A 6902-nucleotide genomic window follows, 5' to 3' on the forward strand; every position below is an offset into this window, starting at 1 on the left:
TTAAGGCCTAAGAATTCATACCTAAGGTGTGGAGGCAATGGCTTCAACTCCAACACCGGAGGTTCCTCAGTTGAAGGCTTTCTTGGAGGGGTCTTTCTATTTTCAAGATCCAAAGAGAGTTTCCTAGGCTCATAAGAATAAGAGCCCATTCCATGTAAAGCATTCACGCACTCCACTCGACCCTCATCATCATTGACATCAAGATTCAACAATACGGCCTCCAAAGGGTCCTCCACATTGATCATTGCACTGGTATCATCAATTATCACAGCCGTGACAAGATCCACAAATGAACACACTTCTGTACAATTGGGCTGCTTCATTGACTTGCACACATGAAAAACGACCTTTTCATCACCCACCCTAAAAGTGAGTTCCCCTGCTTCCACATCCACTAGAGCCTTCCCCGTAGCAAGGAAAGGTCTCCCTAATATGATCAGGACCTCATAATCTACCTCACAATCCAAGATCACAAAATCAGCTGGCAAGATAAATTTGTCCACCCGGACGAGCACATCATCAACAATACCCAATGGTCGCTTCATTGATCTGTCTGCCATTTGCAATCGCATGGAAGTTGGCCTCGGTGGCCCAATACCCAAAGTCTTGAAAACTGAGTAGGGCATTAAGTTGATGCTTGCCCCAAGATCACATAAAGCTTTAGCAAAGTCTGCACTCCCTATAGTGCAAGGGATAGTGAAAGCACCGGGATCCTCTAATTTCGGAGCCATTGAATGTACTATAGCACTAACTTGGTGGGTCATCTTGATAGTTTCACAGTCCATGGATCTTTTCTTTGTCACCAAATCTTTCATGAATTTAGCATAGCCCGGCATCTGCTCTAAAGCCTCTACCAAAGGAACATTAATGGATAAGCTCTTCATCATGTCAATGAACTTTTTGAATTGATTCTCATTTTTCTGCTTGGCTAGCCTCTGAGGATAAGGTGGAGGTGGTCTAGGCAAGGGTGCCTTGGCTTTTGGCACAACCGGCTCCGGCATGTCAATTACGTGTTCCCTAGACGGGTTCACGTCATTTTGCGTTTCCACCTCGGCATCTTGAATGTCGATCCTTACTTCTTCGTTCACATTTTCATCAACCACATTCTCAACCACCAAAGGAACTTCATCTTCTTGCAACTCAACTTCATCACCCAAAACTTGCTTTTTTTGGAGGCATTCACATCACCGCCTCGTCCACTCCTAGTGGTCGCAGCCATAGCATGATTGTTCCCTCCCTTTGGGTTCACTACCGTATCACTTGGTAGAGCACCCTTAGGGCGTGTGTTTAAAGACTGAGAGATTTGTCCTAGCTGGACCTCCAAATTCCTATTTGAAGTATTATGAGAAGCCAGTTGCGGGTCGGAGTCCGCATTCTTTTTCATCATCTGTTCGAACATCATTTCAGTTCTACCCATTTCATTGTTGGATGTACTAGGACCCTGGGATGGAAAAGGTGGTGGGTTGCTCGATTGTTGGTACATTGGGGGCCTTTGAAAGCCTTGCCCTTGATTTCCTTGGTTATTGTTCCATCCACCCTGGTTGTTGTTGTTTCCACCCCAATTGTTATTGTTGCCCCAGTTTCCCTGATTATTCCGGTTGTTATTTTGATTTCCCCAAGTGTTGTTCCCTTGTTGTTGATTGTTCTAGTTATTGTTGCCTTGTTGTTGGTTACCCCAGTTGCCCTGGGATCGCCATTGTTGTTGTTGGTTGGAAGAATTGCCTCTTTGGCCTTGGTAATTATTCACATATTACACCTCTTCATTCTGCCCATCATAACAATCTTCTTGGAATCCACCACAATCATTGTCAAATTGATCCGAATTCCCTTGGTTTTGTTGACCTCTCTGTCTTCTATAGTTTACAAGCATGTTAACACCCTCCATGGCATTTACTTGGCGAGGATTTTGAACTTGTTGCAACTGCGCCTTTGCTAGTTTGTTCATTGTTGTTGTAAGTTCTGCTATAGCCTGACCATGGTCATATAGTTCTTTGTGCAAATGAGTGACCGTGGGGTCACCCTGTGGTACATTGGCTCTACTTTGCCAAGCGGAGGATGTGTCAGCCATTTCATCTAGAATAGCACAAGCTTCATCATAAGGCAGCTTCATGAAATTTCCCCCAGCCAATTGATTTACTATGCACCGATTCGTTGTATTGATGCCCCGATAGAAGGTTTGTTGTATCATTGCCTCTGTCATATCATTGTTGGGGCATTATTTCACCATAGTTCTGTATCGCTCCCAAATCTCGTGCAATGGTTCAGTAGGCTCCTGCTTGAAGGCTAAGATCTTATCCCGTAGTGCTGCCATGTGTCCCGGTGAGAAAAATTTGGCAATGAACTTATCCGCCAACTCATCCCAAGTTGTGATGGAATGGTTGGGAAGTCGCTCAAGCCAATCCAATGCTTTCCCCCTAAGTGAGAGTGGGAAAAGCCTCAATCGAAGTGCATCTTCGGACATATTGGTCTACTTGCTCCCCCAACAGGTATCCACGAACCCCTTGAGATGTTTGTACGCATTCTGAGTGGGAGCCCCTGTGAAATACCCACGCTGCTCCAATAATGTCAGCATCACGTTGCTTATTTGAAAATTGCCCGCCCGGATCCGGGGCGGAAAATAGCAATCGCATAGCCTTGGTTGGGAAAAACTCTAGAAGCCACTCTTGGAGGTGGTGGAGGAGGGTTTGGAATATTGTCATTTGCATTGGCCTGGCGGACTCTACGTTGTCCTTGAGGTACAAGAGGCACCTCTTCATCTCCATTATCATCTACCTCCTCCCCCGCATTCATATTTCTAAGAGGGTCATTAGCATTTAATGCCATTTTGTACCTGATGTATTAACACAAACAAATTAGTAACAAAGAATGAAGGAAGAACAAAACACAAATCTATCTAGATAGATAGCCAAAACCGTTAGCTCCCCGGCAACAGCGCCAAAAAGTGATCACGGTCTACTCCGCACTACTAATTAAGTAGCGAAAGAGGGTCAGAGCAGCTTTTACCCGATTTAGGGTCGGGATTGATATCCACAGAGAGCTAGAATTTGGAATCGAGTATCTATCTAGTGTAGAGTTGCGTATGTGTTCCAAATTACACTTCTAAACATTTTTGAGGTTTTTGTTTACTTGTACTATTTATCAAACTACAAAAGGTAAATTCAACTAGATTAAGCTAAGAGTTATAATGCTACGAATTTTCAAATGGTTTGAAAGGCACTAGGGTAGTGACTCCGCCTAGGTGGTCAATTGAAGGGTACTTGAGTCTAAGGCACGTTTGAAATATTTGGGGAGTATGATATAACCGTTGCACTACTTTACCCACTCTACACCTCTCAGTGGTTTGAGTGATTTTGCCCGAATTGACTTTCTCAAGACCAATTGGTTATGCAAATTTGCACAAGCAACTAGGGTTCAAGTCGGGTATTACGATCTCTCGGTTTAGCCCTTTAATTGGGGCTATCAATTCTCTTGAGTACGCCCCAATTCCTTGTTGGACTAATTCTAGAGACTTAGGCTCTCTTTCTCAAGAAGAGCAAAAGTCAACTAAACACAAACTAGTGTTTGCAACCACTAATTTAACAATTAAACATGGAATTAGCCCAAATATCAAACACCCATAGTCAATCAAGCCCTAAAATACAAGACCCATCAATTACCCACACTAGGGTTGAGCCACAACCCTAGCTTATGGGTCTAGCTACTCATAATTAAAGAAGAAAAACAAGAGATAGATGAAAAATAATTCATATTAATTAATTAGTAAGATAAAATAGAAGATTCAATGTTAAAATGAAGATAAAATTCCCAAAATGACTAAGAAAACCGAAGTCACGAGCGCAGCTACCACTCAAATCTAGCTGCTTGACCAAAAAATGGAAAAGACGCTATTTATACTAAGCTGACAATTCTGGACTGCGGACCGTACAAAATGGACTGCAGTCTGCAGTAGGGCTTTGGACTTGACAAAACTGCTCTCTGAACCAGGGCATTGCGGACCGCAGAGAATGGACTACGGCCGCGAAGGCTTCTAATGCGGTCTGCATTAAATGGACCGCGGACCGCATTCGCTTGACACTGGGAAATTGCAACTCTCTGATTCTCCTTACTGCGGACCGCATAGAATGGACTGTGGCCGCGTTGATCTTAACGCGGACCGTACAAAATGGTAGTGCGGCCGCACTGCCTCTTTGCCTGGAAATCATGCTCTCTGAATCTCCCCAGTGCTGACCGCATAGAATGTAGTGCGGCCGCACTGACCTTGTTCTGCCTGAGCTTTTGTCTTGTCTTAGTGCTTGTGCAAGTTTCACTCCCTTTGAGCTGATCTTTGACATCTTGTCACTTTGTTGATCAAACCTGCAATCAAGCACAACTTGTGAGCCTTTTGGGACTATTTTGTACGAATTTCCAATCAAAACATAAGCAAGAAGGAGTATAAAATGTATCAAAATCACTAGTTATCAGGAGTCCAGATGTTTGATAAAAAGCCTGTAGTAGTAAATCCATGGGAACCAGATATAGATGTGAGTAAAGAAAAAGTTGACAGAATTCCGGTATGGATTAGACTCAAGGGATTGGACATCAAGTATTGGGGGAAGAATGCTCCTACGCCAAAAACTTGTTGCGGCCAAACACACACGCAAGTATACGCGGTCGTCAAGTAATAAAGTGACTAAAAGTCGGATGTCGATCTCACGAGGACTTATGATTAACTATTAACTAAATTAGACTATCCTAATTATCTAAACAAGAATTAAACCTAGAAATATTTGATTCTAAACTAATTAAATAATGAAATATAAATAATGAACTTTAAACAGAGAAAGAGCAGATTTTTATGATATCAATGTAATGAAAACGATCTAGGATAATGGGCTATCTAACATTCCTAATGTATTCTTCAATTGAATTGACTAACTAATTTATCTAGTTTATTGGTTAACAGGATTAATATTGCTCATAAGAATCTGTCGAGNAGGTACACACCTTCGGATCACTCCGTCGGTGCAAATCTTGAACAAGTATGGCTCGTCCCAATAGAAGTCCAAACTATCCCGTTTGAGCTTCTTCCTTTGGTTAGAAGAGAGCTCACACGGGATGATGCCCGTCACAAGGAAATTAGCAATATTCGCAAACCATGGCATATCACTCATCGATACAGAAAGTAGCTGCTCATCGGGAAATGCATCATTGATCTCTAGGCCATCACACGGCCTTCCTTCTTCCTCCAAGCGGACAAATGATCCGCCACTTGGTTTTTGCTAGCTTTCCGGTCCACAATTTCCAAATCAAACTCTTGGAATAATAAGACCCATCGCATCAGTCTAGCTTTGGAGTCTTTCTTTGTCATCAAATACCTAAGAGCTGCATGATCGGTGTGCACTATGACTTTAGCTCCCATAAGATATGGCCGAAACTTTTCCATTGCGAACACAATAGCCAACAATTCTTTCTTAGTCACTGTGTAGTTCCTTTGAGCCTCATTCATTGTCTTGCTCGCATAGTACACTGGATGAAACATTTTGTTCACTCTTTGGCCCAAAATTACCCCAACCGCAACATCACTCGCGTCGCACATGAACTCAAAAGGCAAGCTCCAATTGGGTGCGGTAATGATCGGGGTGGTGGTCAACTTTTGCTTGAGAAGTTCAAAGGCCTGCATACATCCCTCATCAAACACGAACTTTGCATCCTTTTCTAGCAGCTTGCACTGGGGATTCACTACCTTCGAAAAGTCCTTGATAAATTGCCGGTAGAACCCCGTATGCCCAAGAAAACTTCTAACCCCCTTGACAGAAGTGGGGGGAGGAAGTCTTGAAATCACCTCAATTTTGGCTTTGTCAACTTCAATACCATTCTTTGAAATTTATGACCCAACACTATGCCTTCCTCAACCATGAAGTGGCATTTTTCCCAATTTAGCACAAGATTGGTGTCTTCACACCGGGCCAACACTCTATCCAAATTGTTCAAACACTCATCAAATGAATCACCCACAACACTGAAGTCGTCCATGAACACCTCCAAAATATCTTCCACCATATCGGTGAAAATGGCCATCATACACCGTTGGAATGTTGCCGGTGCATTGCACAACCCAAAGGGCATCCGAGAGAAAGCAAAGGTTCCATATGGACAAGTAAAGGTTGTCTTTTCCTGATCCCCTAGAGCTATCAAAATTTGATTGTACCCCGAATAACCATCCAAGAAACAATGGAAGGCACGCCCAGCAAGACGATCAAGCATTTGGTCAAGGAAAGGCAATGGGAAGTGATCCTTGCGGGTCACCTTGTTCAGCTTGCGGTAGTCCATGCACACCCTCCATCCGGTCATTATCCGGGTTGGAATATGCTCATTATTAGCATTGGTCACCACGATCATACCACCCTTCTTCGGCACACACTACACCGGTGAAGTACATGAGCTGTCAGAGATAGGATACACCACGCCGGCATCTAACCACTTGATCACCTCCTTTTTCACAACTTCTTGCATTGCCTCGTTCAGCCTCCTTTGATGTTCCAAGGAGGGTTTTACATCATCTTCCAGAATAATCTTGTGCATACAGAATGCGGGGCTTATTCCCCGAATATCAGCTAGAGTCCATCCAATTGCTTTTTTCCGCTTTTTGAGCACCGCTAATGTGGCACCTACCTGCATGTTAGTAAGACAAGAGGAAAGAATAACTGGTAAAGTTGAATTAGGGCCTAAGAATTCATACCTGAGGTGTGGAGGCAATGGCTTCAACTCCAACACCGGAGGTTCCTCAATTGAAGGCTTTGTTGGAGGGGTCTTTCTATTTTCAAGATCCAAAGAGAGTTTCCTAGGCTCATAAGAATAAGAGCCCATTCCATGTAAAGCATTCACGCACTCCACTCGACCCTCATCATCATATTCAACAATAA

This window comes from Nicotiana attenuata, chromosome 3, assembly GCF_001879085.1.
Source record: "Nicotiana attenuata strain UT chromosome 3, NIATTr2, whole genome shotgun sequence".
In the NCBI taxonomy this organism is placed as follows: Eukaryota; Viridiplantae; Streptophyta; class Magnoliopsida; order Solanales; family Solanaceae; genus Nicotiana; species Nicotiana attenuata.